Source organism: Lolium perenne, chromosome 5 (genome assembly GCF_019359855.2).
Source record: "Lolium perenne isolate Kyuss_39 chromosome 5, Kyuss_2.0, whole genome shotgun sequence".
Lineage (NCBI taxonomy): Eukaryota > Viridiplantae > Streptophyta > Magnoliopsida > Poales > Poaceae > Lolium > Lolium perenne.
Window position 1 is genome coordinate 117277203 of NC_067248.2, and position 15409 is coordinate 117292611.

A 15409-nucleotide genomic window follows, 5' to 3' on the forward strand; every position below is an offset into this window, starting at 1 on the left:
AGTGATGGACATAAAGGTACCTCCAGCAGCTGAATCCAATAGGTTCTGCGAAGAAAAATTCAGTCCTGCATAAAAGGTTTGGATGATCATCCAAGTAGTCAGTCCATGGGTTGGGCAATTTTTAACTAAGGATTTCATTCTTTCCCATGCTTGGGAAACATGCTCAGTATCCAATTGCTTAAAATTCATTATGCTACTTCTCAAAGATATAATTTTAGCAGGAGGATAATATCTACCAATGAAAGCATCCTTACATCTAGTCCATGAATCAATACTATTCTTAGGCAGAGATAGCAACCAATCTTTAGCTCTTCCTCTTAATGAGAAAGGAAACAATTTTAATTTTATAATGTCACCATCTACATCCTTATACTTTTGCATTTCACATAGTTCAACAAAATTATTAAGATGGGCAGCAACATCATCAGAACTAACACCAGAAAATTGCTCTCTCATAACAAGATTTAGTAAAGCGGGTTTAATTTCAAAGAATTCTGCTGTACTAGCAGGTGGAGCAATAGGTGTGCATAAGAAATCATTATTATTTGTGTTTGTGAAGTCACACAACTTAGTATTTTCAGGAGTACCCATTTTAGCAATAGTAAATAAAGCAAACTAGATAAAGTAAATGCAAGTAACTAATTTTTTTGTGTTTTTTAATATGGCAAACAAGATAGTAAATAAAGTAAAACTAGCAATAATTTTTTTGTGTTTTGTTTTAGTGCAGCAAACAAAGAAGTAAATAAAAGTAAAGCAAGACAAAAACAAAGTAAAGAGATTGGAAGTGGAGACTCCCCTTGGAGCGTGTCTTGATCTCCCCGGCAACGGCGCGAGAAATTTACTTGCTGCGCGTAGTTGACGTATGTCTTTCCGTTCAACACGCGACCGTTGGGAACCCCAAGAGGAAGGTGTGATGCGTACAGCAGTAAGTTTCCCTCAATAAGAAACCAAGGTTTATCGAACCAGTAGGAGCCAAGAAGCACGTCGAAGGTTGATGGCGGCGGAGTGTAGTGCGGCGCAACACCAGGGATTCTGGCGCCAACGTGGAACCTGCACAACACAACCAGATTACTTTGCCCCAACGTGACAGTGAGGTTGTCAATCTCACCGGCTTGCTGTAACAAAGGATTAGATGTATAGTGTGGATGATGATGTTTGCAGAGAACAGTAGAACGAGTATTGCAGTAGATTGTATTCGATGTAAAAGAATGGACCGGGGTCCACAGTTCACTAGTGTTGTCTCTCCCATAAGATAAATAGCATGTTGGGTGAACAAATTACAGTTGGGCAATTGACAAATAAAGAGGGCATGACCATACACATACATGTTATGATGAGTATTGTGAAATTCAATTGGGCATTACGACAAAGTACATAGACCGCTATCCAGCATGCATCTATGCCTTAAAAGTCCACCTTCAGGTTATCATCCGAACCCCCTCCAGTATTAAGTTGCAAACAACAGACAATTGCATTAAGTATGGTGCGTAATGTAATCAACAAATACATCCTTAGACATAGCATTGATGTTTTATCCCTAGTGGCAACAGCACATCCACAACCTTAGGGGTTGCTGTCACTCCCCTAGATTTAATGGAGACATGAACCCACTATCGAGCATAAATACTCCCTCTTGGAGTTACAAGTATCAACTTGGCCAGAGCCTCTACTAGCAACGGAGAGCATGCAAGATCATAAACAATACATAGATAGATTGATAATCAACATAGCATAGTATTCCATATTCATCGGATCCCAACAAACGCAACATGTAGCATTACAAATAGATGATCTTGATCATGTTAGGCAGCTCACAAGATCCAACAATGATAGCACAATTAGGAGAAGACGACCATCTAGCTACTGCTATGGACCCATAGTCCAGGGGTGAACTACTCACACATCACTCCGGAGGCGACCATGGCGGTGAAGAGTCCTCCGGGAGATGATTCCTCTCTCCGGTAGGGTGCCGGAGGCGATCACCTGAATCCCCCGAGATGGTATTGGTGGCGGCGGCGTCTCTGGAAGGTTTTCCGTATCGTGGCTCTCGGTACTGGGGTATTCGCGACGAAAACTTTAAGTAGGCGGAAGGGCGGAGTCGGAGGGCTGACGGGGGCCCCACACGCTAGGGCCGCGTGGCCCCTCCTGGGCCGCGCCGCCCTAGTGTGGCGGCACCTCGTCGCCCCACTTCGGTTCCCTTTCGGTGTTCTGAAAGCTTCGTGGAAAAATAGGCCCCTGGGCGTTGATTTCGTCCAATTCCGAGAATATTTCCTTACTAGGATTTCTGAAACCAAAAACAGCAGAAAACAGCAACTGGCTCTTCGGCATCTCGTTAATAGGTTAGTGCCGGAAAATGCATAAATATGACATAAAGTATGTATAAAACATGTGAGTATCATCATAAAAGTAGCATGGAACATAAGAAATTATCGATACGTTGGACACGTATCACTTGTCTCCTGGTCTTCCAAGAGGCAGCCCACCGTTTCTCGCTCCAGTGCTGAGGCTGAGTACCGCGCTGTGGCCAACGCTGTGGCCGAGTGCACGTGGCTTCGCCAGCTTCTGTCCGAGCTCTCTTGTCCTGTTGACAAGGCTACGGTGGTCTTCTGCGACAACGTGTCGGCCGTCTACCTCTCCGCCAACCCCGTTCATCATCGGCGAACCAAGCACATCGTGTTGGACATCCACTTCGTTCGTGAGCAAGTTGCCCTCAGTCGCGTTCGAGTTCTTCACATACCGACGTCTCAGCAGTTTGCCGATATCATGACGAAGGGATTGCCGTCCACGACTTTTCCGGAGTTTCGCTCCAGTCTATGTGTCGGTGCCGACCCTTCGACTGCGGGGGGGGGGGGGGGGGTGTTGAGTAACATATTGTATAGGTATAGGTCCCCGTGTTTTCTCAGGGTTGTACCTGTAATTGTACATGTGTCCGTCTATATATATATGAGCAGCCGGCCTTATTGGTGTTGTGCAATCTCCAATAACTATTCTACAGTATCAATATTCTTATAAGCAAAGGTTGTGAGGTGCAGTTGTTGTAACAAAACAGTAAAACAAAGTAAAAGACAACAATATCAAATTTTTAGTTTTCACCGAAAAGCTTTAAAAAGTATAACTTTCGGAAATTAAAAACGTAGGCATGGGGATGTTGCATGGATGAAATCATGCATATAATAGCAGCATAATTTGCAGCAATACTTGGTTCTAACTCAGGTGCATTTAGGTGTGAGTTTCTATTATAGTCGTAAATGCCAACAAGATAACTTGCACAATATGTTTTTTTTAATGAATTGTGAGGCAAAAGCCCCATGGCTTTAAAGTTTATTAATCAAAATGATATGTACAAAAAGGGTATATACAAGTGACTAAGGCATATGATTTAGCCAAAGCTTAACACTATCTGCCACGAGGGAGATAAACTCTTCCTTTCTTCCTCTCCTCTTTTCCTCCTACCACCGCTTCGTTCCTTGAGAGTCGCACCACTGCCCCCGGGCCAAGCCGAGGTCGCCGCCAGCGGCGATGCCGTCTGGAGGAGGCTGAGGTGCGGCGCCGGCATCTGTACAGTAGTTTCTAGTTGGAGTCTTAGGTTGTTTGCCTTGATGGCGTCTGGGAATAGGTCGCCGGATTTTCTTGGCCGGATCTGGCGCGCTCCTGCCGGTGTCCACGTCGTGGTGCTGCTCCGGTGGGGATGGCGGCTTTCGGCGTGGAAGCCCCAGGACATTTCCGTCAATAAGGCCTCTCTTGCAAGCCTATCCTTGGCGCTTCCGAGCAGCGGTCGAGGCATGCTCTACTCTCTCCTCTCGGCCACGATTTAGAGGACGAATCAGTCAGGGAGCAGAGGGTCTAGCGGTCTGCTCCATAAGCTCAAAGGTAATCGGAGGTCCAAGTTCTTGTGGTTGGAGCGACTCCTTCCTTGCCTCTCATGTCGTCTTGGTGGCGGTACGAAGGCGTGGGGAGTAGATGCTCGACTCCATCGACGGTGGACTTCGCAGGATGATGGTGGGTGTGCGGGTTCGTGCGCCCCGGAAGCACTGCTCTGTGGAGTTCCCAAGCAAAGGCATGCTTGCCGATGCTATCATGGGCCGACGAGGCCACTCCACGCTCGGAATCGTCTGAGCCTTTTCTTCCTCCAGGCCACGATGCCAAGTCGGAGGATCTTCGACCTCGGTGTTGGGAGCTTCGTCGGCGTCACTCCAAGTGGTTTTGTCCCCGGTGGTGGCGCGGGTGCTGGCGCTGCAAGGTCTCCAGCAACCGGTGGTGTAGATGAAGGACTTGATTGCTCTTGCAAATTTTTAGTTTGGGTCATGTATGCAAAGTCCGAGGACTATGTTGTATTTTCTGTTTTTCTTTGGGTCCTCCGTGTAACTTGTTCACCGCTTTAGAGCCATCCTGGTTCAAAAAAAAAACACTATCTGCCACCATCTTTGGGAAACTATACAACCTCGGCACCCCAAAGCTGATCTTAGCATTAGAAGCCATCAGCCAGATCCCATCACCCGACTTCTATTCAATCTGCCAATAGCTCCACACACGATGACTGAAATTACACTCGAAGAAAAGTGTTGACCATCTTCGTAATCCTTGCCCATACAAAGCTGGCAATGCTAATCCTTAGTCACTTTCCATTTACACTGCTTTAACATATCACAAGTATTTAGCCGTATGAATATTCGACCTACGGACCCTCGCGTCGCCCGCGTCGGGCGACTCGGGGGAAGCAAAGCTCGCACCGCCGCCAGTTCCCCGCCCTCATCCGTCCATCCGCCGCTGCTGCTGGCCTCGCCGCGGTGGCGGCGGCCCCCGCCTCCAAAGGTGGCTGGGGAGACCCCGCGGTGGACGCGAGGGCTGCCCGGCGTCCCGGCTTCGTCTTCTCCGGCACGTGCGGCGGCTTGTCAGCGAGGGGGTGCGGCGGGCGGTGGGATGCGGTGGCATGCGGCGCTGGTGTGGCTGGTGCTTGCGGCGGCGCCCTCGGCGGCTGCTGGCGGCGGCTCCGGCCAGGGCCCAATCTGGGCCCAAATGGGCTTGGCGGGCCGCGGCGTGCGCGGCAGTGGTGCCTCCGGGCGGCTGGGCATGGTGGCGCTGCAGCACTGCCTACCCTCGCGCGGTTTGCTGGCATCTCGTGGTCGCCGGGGCAGCGGCCCCGGGCATGGTGGTGGCGGTCTTCTTCCTCGCGGAGGTGGTTTGGAGTTGGCCGGCCGGTGTGTGGCCGGTTGTGGTGGATCTCGGGATCCCGCACCGTGCCCTCGTGTTGAGGTGGAGGAAGTTGGCGGCGCAGGTCTTCAGCCCTGAGCGCCGTGGCAGCTACCTGGGTTCGCTCTGGTCGCTACGGCGACTATCTCGCGGGCGGCGGTGATGATTCGGACGGCGGCTCTTTCGTTGCAGCGTCGAGGAGCCTAGGTGTGGCGACGTAACGGTTGCTGGGCTCGGCTGCCTACTTCCGACGGCTTCGGCGATGACATCGCGATCTCTTTGCGTCGGTTGTTGGCTTAGCTTCGAGGGTGCCCGTCGATCCCGGGCTTGACGTGGCGCCCGGATGCCGGGGCGGCGGCCCCGGTTTGGTGTTTCTTCATCGTGCCAAGCTAGGAGGTGGCTCTAGCGTGAGGCGGTTCTCGGCCCCGGCGCCTAGTTTTGTTTGTGGCCGCAGAAGTCAGGCGCATGGGGCTGGCGTTGCTGTGTGCGGGTTGGGGATGGTGGTTGATACGTCCATTTTGCATCACTATTTTATATCATAATTTACTGTTATTCATTGATATATTTCATATTTAGAGGTGATACTTGTGTTATTTCATCTATTTTGCATGTTTCATGATTGTTCGAGAATCGCGCACCGGAGTCAGGATTCTGCTGGAAAAAGCGTCGTCAGAATGCAATATTTCGGAAGATCAACAATTGACGGAAATTATACTGAAAATCCTATTTTTCCAGAAGACGAAGATAGCCAAAAGGAGGAGCCGAGGACGGCCGCCATGGCCCCCCCCATAGGTCGGCGCGGGCCCAGGCCTGGCCGCGCCGCCATGTGGGGAGGGGGCCCACAGCCCCCTCTCGCCTCCTCTCCTTCGCGTACTTCTTCGTCCCGAAAACCTAAACTCCAGAGGATAGTCGCGAAGAGTCACAGCCGCCTCTGCGGGGCGTAAAACACCAGAGAGAAAAGAGCTCTCCGGCAGGCTGAAATCTGCCGGGGAAATTCCCTCCCAGAGGGGGAAATCGACGCCATCGTCATCGTCATCGAGCTGGACATCATCTCCATCATCATCACCATCATCTCCATCATCATCACCGCCATCTCCACCGCTTCACATCATCACCGCTGTAACAATTAGGGTTGGATCTTGATTGTTCGATAGGGGAAACTCTCCCGGTATTGATTTATACTTGTTATTGATGCTATTGAGTGAAACCATTGAACCAAGGTTTATGTTCAGATTGTTATTCATCATCATATCACCTCTGATCATGTTCCATATGATGCCTCGTGAGTGATACGTCTCCGACGTATCGATAATTTCTTATGTTCCATGCCACATTATTGATGTTATCTACATGTTTTATGCACACTTTATGTCATATTTGTGCATTTTCTGGAACTAACCTATTAACAAGATGCCGAAGTGCCAGTTGCTGTTTTCTGCTGTTTTTGGTTTCAGAAATCCTAGTAACAAAATATTCTCGGAATTGGACGAAATCAACGCCCAGGGTCCTATTTTGCCACGAAGCTTCCAGAAGTCCGGAGAGGAGACGAAGTGGGGCCACGAGGTGCCCAGACCCTAGGGCGGCGCGGCCCCCCCTTGGTCGCGCGGCCCTGTGGTGTGGGGCCCTCGTGCCGCCTCCTGACCTGCCCTTCCGCCTACTTAAAGCCTCCATTGCGAAACCCCCAGTACCGAGAGCCACGATACGGAAAACCTTCCAGAGACGCCGCCGCCGCCGATCCCATCTCGGGGGATCCAGGAGATCGCCTCCGGCACCCTGCCGGAGAGGGGAATCATCTCCCGGAGGACTCTACGCCGCCATGGTCGCCTCCGGAGTGATGTGTGAGTAGTCTACCCCTGGACTATGGGTCCATAGCAGTATCTAGATGGTTGTCTTCTCCCCATTGTGCTTCATTGTCGGATCTTGTGAGCTGCCTAACATGATCAAGATCATCTATCTGTAATTCTATATGTTGCGTTTGTTGGGATCTGATGAATAGAGAATACTTGTTATGTTGATTATCAAAGTTATGTCTATGTGTTGTTTATGATCTTGCATGCTCTCCGTTACTAGTAGATGCTCTGGCCAAGTAGATGCTTGTAACTCCAAGAGGGAGTATTTATGCTCGATAGTGGGTTCATGCCTCCATTGATATCTGGGACAGTGACAGAAAGTTGTAAGGTTGTGGATGTGCTGTTGCCACTAGGGATGAAACATTAGTGCTATGTTCAAGGATGTAGTTACTAGTTACATTACGCGCAATACTTAATGCAATTGTCTATTGTTGGCAACTTAATACTGGAGGGGGTTCGGATGATAACCTGAAGGTGGACTTTTTAGGCATAGATGCATGCTGGATGGCGGTCTATGTACTTTGTCGTAATGCCCAATTAAATCTCACTATACTCATCATAATATGTATGTGCATGGTCATGCCCTCTTTATTTGTCAATTGCCCAACTGTAATTTGTTCACCCAACATGCTGTTTATCTTATGGGAGAGACACCTCTAGTGAACTGTGGACCCCGGTCCAATTCTCTATACTGAAATACAATCTACTGCAATACTTGTTCTACTGTTTTCTGCAAACAATCATCTTCCACACAATACGGTTAATCCTTTGTTACAGCAAGCCGGTGAGATTGACAACCTCACTGTTTCGTTGGGGCAAAGTACTTTGGTTGTGTTGTACAGGTTCCACGTTGGCGCCGGAATCTCTGGTGTTGCGCCGCACTACATCCCGCCGCCATCAACCTTCAACGTGCTTCTTGACTCCTACTGGTTCGATTAAACCTTGGTTTCTTACTGAGGGAAACTTGTCGCTGTGCGCATCACACCTTCCTCTTGGGGTTCCCAACGGACGTGTCAACCACACGCATCAAGCAAATTTCTGGCGCTGTTGCCGGGGAGATCAAGACACGCTGCAAGGGGAGTCTCCACTTCCCAATCTCTTTACTTTGTTTTTGTCTTGCTTAGTTTTATTTACTACTTTGTTTGCTGCACTAAATCAAAATACAAAAAAATTAGTTGCTAGTTTTACTTTATTTGCTATCTTGTTTGCTATATCAAAAACACAAAAAAATTAGTTACTTGCATTTACTTTATCTAGTTTGCTTTATTTACTGTCTTGCACTCTATATTAAAAATACAAAAAAAAATTAGTTACTTTTGTTACCATGTCTAGCTCTGAACCTGTTACTTCTTCGCCTGAAGAATTAGTCTTCACTTTTAAACAAGGGGATGAGGAGAGTTTTAAGGATGCTTGGTCTAGAATTTTTACTTCTTATCGTAAAACTGAACCTCAAATGACTCTAAGTTTGCTCCTTAGTAATTTTTATTTTGGTCTTATGATTCGCTATAGATATGCTTTGGATACTTTAGTGGGAGGAGATTTCCTTCATTGCAATGGGGATCAAGCTTTTAATGCCATAAAGAAGTTGGTTGCATCACATGATTCAGCTAATAACTTTGATTCAGCCCTCACTAGCATTTATAATAGATTAAACAATCTCGAGATAAGTACATCTCGCTTGGATGATAACTATTGCCATGTTCGTAATCGTCTTGAACAAGTTTTAGTAAACTCTAAACTTTCATTGTGGGATCCTACTGTTAAAATTGTTATCGGTGATCGAACTCTTCGTGCCAACTGTGATATTATGTCTGAATTTTGCCTTATACCTGAGAGCATTTATAAATCTTTGAAACTTTGGGGAGTCGATGAAGGAGGAGAAGAAATAACTCTCATTGATAACTCTGTTATAATTCCTAAGGGAATAGCTGCAGGTGTGCATACAACCATTCTTGGAAGAACAATATCCATTGATTATCTTGTTATTGAATGCGTAGGGACAGGAAAAATCACACTCGGAAGATCCCTGCTGAAACTATTGGGAGCAGTCATTGATGTGGGAGAAGGCACCCTGGAATTCACCTCTACACCGGGAGGAAATCATATATTTCCTAAATCAAAGGGAAAGAAAAACAATAAGAAAGGTAAGGGTAAAGCCCAAGGTAAGGTTGACACACCATCTCTTGATAATACTTGATACATACTTTCTGCGCCTAGCTGAAAGGCGTTAAAGAAAAGCGCTTATGGGAGACAACCCATGTTTTTACCTACAGTACTTTGTTTTTATTTTGTGTCTTGGAAGTTGTTTACTACTGTAGCAACCTCTCCTTATCTTAGTTTAGTGTTTTGTTGTGCCAAGTAAAGTCGTTGATAGAAAAGTTCATACTAGATTTGGATTACTGCGCAGAAATAGATTTATTTGCTGTCACGAATCTGGGCTGTTTTCCCTGTAGGTAACTCAGACAATTATGCCAATTTACGTGAGTGATCCTCAGATATGTACGCAACTTTCATTCAATTTGAGCATTTTCATTTGAGCAAGTCTGGTGCCTCGATAAAATTCGTCAATACGAACTGTTCTGTTTTGACAGATTCTGCCTTTTATTTCGCATTGCCTCTTTTGCTATGTTGGATGAATTTCTTTGATCCATTAATGTCCAGTAGCTTTATGCAATGTCCAGAAGTGTTAAGAATGATTGTGTCACCTCTGAACATGTTAATTTTTATTGTCGCTAACCCTCTAATGAGTTGTTCTAAGTTTGGTGTGGAGGAAGTTTTCAAGGATCAAGAGAGGAGTATGATGCAACATGATCAAGGAGAGTGAAAGCTCTAAGCTTGGGGATGCCCCGGTGGTTCACCCCTGCATATATTAAGAAGACTCAAGCGTCTAAGCTTGGGGATGCCCAAGGCATCCCCTTCTTCGTCGACAATATTATCAGGTTCCTCCCCTGAAACTATATTTTTATTCCATCACATCTTATGTGCTTTTCTTGGAGCGTCGGTTTGTTTTTGTTTTTTGTTTTGTTTGAATAAAATGGATCCTAGCATTCACTTTATGGGAGAGAGACACGCTCCGCTGTAGCATATGGACAAGTATGTCCTTAGTTTCTACTCATAGTATTCATGGCGAAGTTTCTCCTTCGTTAAATTGTTATATGGTTGGAATTGGAAAATGATACATGTAGTAATTGCTATTAATGTCTTGGGTAATGTGATACTTGGAAATTGTTGTGCTCATGTTTAAGCTCTTGCATCATATGCTTTGCACCCATTAATGAAGAAATACATAGAGCATGCTAAAATTTGGTTTGCATATTTGGTCTCTCTAAGGTCTAGATAATTTCTAGTATTGAGTTTGAACAACAAGGAAGACGGTGTAGAGTCTTATAATGTTTTCAATATGTCTTTTATGTGAGTTTTGCTGCGCCGGTTCATCCTTGTGGTTGTTTCAAATAAGCCTTGCTAGCCTAAACCTTGTATCGAGAGGGAATACTTCTCATGCATCCAAAATACTTGAGCCAACCACTATGCCATTTGTGTCCACCATACCTACCTACTACATGGTATTTTCCGCCATTCCAAAGTAAATTGCTTGAGTGCTACCTTTAAAATTCCATCATTCACCTTTGCAATATATAGCTCATGGGACAAATAGCTTAAAAACTATTGTGGTATTGAATATGTACTTATGCACTTTATCTCTTATTAAGTTGCTTGTTGTGCGATAACCATGTTTACTGGGGACGCCATCAACTACTCTTTGTTGAATTTCATGTGAGTTGCTATGCATGTTCGTCTTGTCTGAAGTAAGAGCGATCTACCACCTTATGGTTAAGCATGCATATTGTTAGAGAAGAACATTGGGCCGCTAACTAAAGCCATGATCCATGGTGGAAGTTTCAGTTTTGGACATATATCCTCAATCTCATATGAGAAAATTATTAATTGTTGTTACATGCTTATGCATAAAAGAGGAGTCCATTATCTGTTGTCTATGTTGTCCCGGTATGGATGTCTAAGTTGAGAATAATCAATAGCGAGAAATCCAATGCGAGCTTTCTCCTTAGACCTTTGTACAGGCGGCATAGAGGTACCCCTTTGTGACACTTGGTTAAAACATGTGCATTGCGATGATCCGGTAGTCCAAGCTAATTAGGACAAGGTGCGGGCACTATTAGTATACTATGCATGAGGCTTGCAACTTGTAAGATATAATTTACATGATACATATGCTTTATTACTACCGTTGACAAAATTGTTTCATGTTTTCAAAATCAAAGCTCTAGCACAAATATAGCAATCGATGCTTTTCCTCTATGGAGGACAATTCTTTTACTTTCAATGTTGAGTCAGTTCACCTATTTCTCTCCACCTCAAGAAGCAAACACTTGTGTGAACTGTGCATTGATTCCTACATATTTGCTTATTGCACTTATTATATTACTCTATGTTGACAATATCCATGAGATATACATGTTACAAGTTGAAAGCAACCGCTGAAACTTAATCTTCCTTTGTGTTGCTTCAATGCCTTTACTTTGAATTATTGCTTTATGAGTTAACTCTTATGCAAGACTTATTGATGCTTGTCTTGAAGTACTATTCATGAAAAGTCTTTGCTATATGATTCACCTGTTTACTCATGTCATATACACTGTTTTGATCGCTGCATTCACTACATATGCTTTACAAATAGTATGATCAAGGTTATGATGGCATGTCACTCCAGAAATTATCTGTGTTATCGTTTTACCTGCTCGGGACGAGCAGAACTAAGCTTGGGGATGCTGATACGTCTCCGACGTATCGATAATTTCTTATGTTCCATGCCACATTATTGATGTTATCTACATGTTTTATGCACACTTTATGTCATATTTGTGCATTTTCTGGAACTAACCTATTAACAAGATGCCGAAGTGCCGATTCTTTGTTTTCTGCTGTTTTTGGTTTCAGAAATCCTAGTAACGAAATATTCTCGGAATTGGACGAAATCAATGCCCAGGGTCCTATTTTGCCACGAAGCTTCCAGAAGTCCGAAGAGGAGACGAAGTGGGGCCACGAGGTGCCCAGACCCTAGGGCGGAGCGGCCCCCCCTTGGCCGCGCGGCCCTGTGGTGTGGGGCCCTCGTGCCGCCTCCTGACCTGCCCTTCCGCCTACTTAAAGCCTCCGTTGCGAAACCCCCAGTACCGAGAGCCACGATACGGAAAACCTTCCAGAGATGCCGCCGCCGCCGATCCCATCTCGGGGGATCCAGGAGATCGCCTCCGGCACCCTGCCGGAGAGGGGAATCATCTCCCGGAGGACTCTACGCCGCCATGGTCGCCTCCGGAGTGATGTGTGAGTAGTCTACCCCTGGACTATGGGTCCATAGCAGTATCTAGATGGTTGTCTTCTCCCCATTGTGCTTCATTGTCGGATCTTGTGAGCTGCCTAACATGATCAAGATCATCTATCTATAATTCTATATGTTGCGTTTGTTGGGATCTGATGAATAGAGAATACTTGTTATGTTGATTATCAAAGTTATGTCTATGTGTTGTTTATGATCTTGCATGCTCTCCGTTACTAGTAGATTCTCTGGCCAAGTAGATGCTTGTAACTCCAAGAGGGAGTATTTATGCTCGATAGTGGGTTCATGCCTCCATTGATATCTAGGACAGTGACAGAAAGTTCTAAGGTTGTGGATGTGCTGTTGCCACTAGGGATGAAACATTAGTGCTATGTTCAAGGATGTAGTTACTAGTTACATTACGCGCAATACTTAATGCAATTGTCTATTGTTAGCAACTTAATACTGGAGGGGGTTCGGATGATAACCTGAAGGTGGACTTTTTAGGCATAGATGCATGCTGGATGGCGGTCTATGTACTTTGTCGTAATGCCCAATTAAATCTCACTATACTCATCATAATATGTATGTGCATGGTCATGCCCTCTTTATTTGTCAATTGCCCAACTGTAATTTGTTCACCCAACATGCTGTTTATCTTATGGGAGAGACACCTCTAGTGAACTGTGGACCCCGGTCCAATTCTCTATACTGAAATACAATCTACTGCAATACTTGTTCTACTGTTTTCTGCAAACAATCATCTTCCACACAATACGGTTAATCCTTTGTTACAGCAAGCCGGTGAGATTGACAACCTCACTGTTTCGTTGGGGCAAAGTACTTTGGTTGTGTTGTGCAGGTTCCACGTTGGCGCCGGAATCTCTGGTGTTGCGCCGCACTACATCCCGCCGCCATCAACCTTCAACGTGCTTCTTGACTCCTACTGGTTCGATTAAACCTTGGTTTCTTAATGAGGGAAACTTGCCGCTGTGCGCATCACACCTTCCTCTTGGGGTTCCCAACGGACGTGTCAACCACACGCATCAGTGAGTAGTTCATTTAGTTCTTGAGGACATGGGTGAAGTCTAAATGTTAGTAGTGAATTATGTTGGGTAATATTCAATGTTATGATATTTAAGTTGTGGTGTTATTCTTCTAGTGGTGTCATGTGAACGTCGACTACATGATACTTCACCTTTATGGGCCTAGGGGAATACATCTTGTATTCGTTTGCCAATTTCGGGGTTGCCAGAGTGACAGAAACCTAAACCCCCGTTGGTATATCGATGCAGGAGGGACAACAGGATCTCAGAGTTTAAGGTTGTGGTTAGATTTATCTTAATTACTTTCTTGTAGTTGCGGATGCTTGCAAGGGGTATAATCACAAGTATGTATTAGTCCTAGGAAGGGCGGTGCATTAGCATAGGTTCACGCACACAACACTTGTCAAAACAATGAAGATTAATCAGCTATATGAAGCGAAAACACTAGACGAAATTCCCGTGTGTCCTCAAGAACGTTTGGTCATTATAATTAAACAAACCGGCTTGTCCTTTGTGCTAAAAAGGATTGAGACACTCGCTGCAATTATTTCTCTCGCATTTTACTTACTCGTACTTTATTCATCTGCTATATCAAAACCCCCTGAACACTTGTCTGTGAGCATTTACAGTGATTCCTTCATCGAAACTACTTGTCAACACCTTCTGCTCCTCGTTGGGTTCGACACTCTTATTTATCGAAAGTACTACGATACATCCCCTATACTTGTGGATCATCAAGACTATTTTTTGGCACCGTTGCCGGGGAGTGAAGCGCTATTGGTAAGTGGAATTGGTAAGGGAAACTTTTACTGTTCGTGCTGATTTTATTTCTGCCTGCTGCTATAATTCATTATGGAGAGATCCTCTCTTGAATTTTTATTTGTAAAATCTACTACTACTGCAAAGGTAGTGGGTGAGGCGCCAGGTGAGGAAGAGGTTCCATACAAAATACCTATGAAAATTATTGAACGTGTTGTGGATAACCGCTATGAAGGGGATGGAACTGTCCATCCTGGAGATCATTTACTGTTCTTACATGAATTATGCGGTTTATTCAAGTGTGCAGGTATTGCTATGAATGAAGTTAGGAAGAAACTATTCTCTATATCATTGTCTGGTAAAGCGGCGCATTGGTATAAATTACTGAATAATGGGGATTCTCTTGAATGGAATGATATTGTGCCCCTATTTTATTCTAAATTCTATCCTCCAAGTGAAATTCACAAAGACTGGAATCGCATATATAATATCTGGCCTCATGATGGAGAGAGTATTGCCCAAGCGCGGGGGAGATTGAACTCTTTAATGCTCAAATGCCCCATTCATGAGCTTCCTGTTAATATTATCATTGATAATTTCTATGCAAGACTTTCTTTTCAAGATAAGACCTTGCTGGATACTTCTTGTTTTGGATCATTTACACGCAAAGAAAAGGGACCTTCTTGATCGGATTCAGGAGAATACTGAAGGATGGGAGAACGACAAAGATAGAGAGTCAGATATACATTATGATTATAAATGCATTGAAACTTTTATGGATACTGATAAATTTCGTAATATGAGTGCTACTTATGGTCTTGATTCTCAAGTCGTTGCAAATCTTTATAAAGCTTTTGCCTCTCATTATGAATTGCCTAAGAAGAATTTTGATAAGTATCATGAACCGTATAAAGATAAAATTGATTCATCTATAAATAAATATGTTGTAATTGAAACTGTTGATCATGTTATTCATAAAGCTTATATTGAAAAAACTCCTTTCCCTGCTAAAATGAAGGAGTATTCTGTTATAAATAGTGCGGTTAATAAAAGTGCAATGAAACCTATAGAACCTGAAGAGCAAATAAAGGTTGAACCTGCTATTGCAACAGTTAAAGATCTTGTGACTGAAAATGTGGAAGATGGTCATATTATTTTCTGTGAAGATGCTTCTAATATTGTTTCACATCCTAATAAGTCTAGGAAAACTAGTGTTCCTATGCTATCTGTTA